Source organism: Cupressus sempervirens, chromosome 3 (genome assembly GCF_028749045.1).
Source record: "Cupressus sempervirens isolate cs-2001-9-10 chromosome 3, ASM2874904v1, whole genome shotgun sequence".
In the NCBI taxonomy this organism is placed as follows: domain Eukaryota; kingdom Viridiplantae; phylum Streptophyta; class Pinopsida; order Cupressales; family Cupressaceae; genus Cupressus; species Cupressus sempervirens.
In genome coordinates, this window is record NC_143120.1 from 272182271 (window position 1) to 272184472 (window position 2202).

A 2202-nucleotide genomic window follows, 5' to 3' on the forward strand; every position below is an offset into this window, starting at 1 on the left:
GGCTTATCATATAGAGAGGTTTATAACCAACATATAGGTAAAGGAAATTTTCAACATTATTTTGTAAACCCTAAGACGGGTGAACCAATTAGTGAGAAGAAGCCTCACATTTCTATTAGGTGGTGTACACATCCACGCATAGCAACACATTTTTGAGAGCGGTGGTGGATGGTATTTGACCATCCACCACATGCTAATCATGAGGTGCCCATGTAATTCCTTAGGAATTTATGGGCTGAGTTTGAGTTGGGTTTGAAACTCAACTATTTTGATATGAAAGCATTTCAAGGGGTTGGTAGAGGGATGCCTCAGGATAGGCCTAGGGCAAAGCTGAGTGACAGAATGAGAAGCCACAGGCAAGCTAAGCCCCTTGTACCTATTCCTGTGCTTGTTGTGCCTGCTCCTCACCATTATCATGTGATTTCATCTGCTTTTACCCATTTGAGTGCCCTTTCAGAAAAATTAGTACAATAGTGGATGCAGGCGGTACGTGCTCCTCCACTTGGACATGTTTGTACTAGCTGTGGAGGCATATGCACAGGCCCCCAGAGCGATCCTAGTGCAGCACATGATGGATATTATGATGAGGGTGCAAATTTTGATGATGATGTATGTGTTGCCCATGGTGATGGTAGTGATGAGATAGACGTGTCATCATTTGTTGACCTCATGCAGTAGGGAGAGCCTGGAGAGAGTCAAGAGCAGTAGGTAAAATTTTAATTTCAATATAAATATAAAGTGCACATAATTATTTAATTTCTACATATATGTGTAATTGTATTAACTATATTAATTTTTACTTTTCAAATAACAGAGGATGGATGACATTGTTCCTCCTAGGAGGCAGTATAGTCTTTTTTCGAGACCTACAGATGTTGGCGTCCCTTATATGGTATGCACTTTGAATTACACTGTAAAAATGTACGTTCAAATTTGAATTTAATAAAATGTGCTCATATGTTCTTTTTATTTGATTTTGTAGGGATTGTCTGCATCTACACATACTAATGTTAGTACAAGTCCTACTCCAGTTACCACTGAGGCACAACCTCAAATACATGCGGTATGAACTTTTGACTGAAGACAAATAATTTGTATTATTTTTATGTATGTACATTATTATTAACTTATAATTTGAACAATTTTGACTCACATGTATATATATTTTATGTGTTTTGATTTTACGAACAGGAGCATGGATATCATACTCATCCATACAAGCCTTGGTATAGTCTATTTTCGACTCCATCTTATGATTATTGTGCTAGCATACCTGTAGACACATCTGTGACATTGCCTACCACTCAGGTATGATATATACACTATATATACATGTTTAATTTATAGTGTATTAAAAATGTAGTGTACAAATTATGTACTTTGTAATTATATTCATGTATATTTAATTTTGACTAAACGTTTATGTATCCATAATTTTAGGAGTACGTCACCATGAGTGTTGCTGAGAGCATAGGACTTAGCTAGATGGAGGTACCTACATCGTCATTTGAGGTTAGTATTGTGATTTATGTACATAATGTATAGTTCATTATGCTCTAAAATCAAATTAAAAAAATGTATGTATTGTAAATTACAGGACCTCACCACTGTTGCATTTGGTAGTTTTGACAGTGCGCCTCCTCCCATTACTGAGGGACACCCATCTCATGTGGTAAAATTTATTTTATTATGTAGTGAATATTTAATTTATTTGCAAGCTAGATTTTGAGACCCATTTCAATTAAGCAAGTACATGATGAGACGTGCCTCCTGTTACACAGGGTGATACATCTACCTCACAGGGTGTCCGACATGACGAGACAACTCATATTACACATGATGATCCATCTGAGTCCTCTTTGTGTGGAGAAAAGAGGTCATTTGATAAAATAGATTAGGTCTTGTTGGCACCTATAGATTGTGTTTTTATGATGTATATATATTATTTATGATGTATGTACACTTTGTGTTAGGATAGTTAAAACTGTATGTTAGACCATGTATTTTTTCACTTCATAGATCATGTTATGATGTATATTAGACCATGTACTATTTTTTTACAATTTCTTATCATGCTTGTGTATGTAGTACATATATTACTATGTTTCACCATGTTTGAAGTATATTCAAACCATTTTCTTTATTCTGACATATTTTATTCTTGAACATATGACATATTTTGTAAGTATATATGCAAGATGA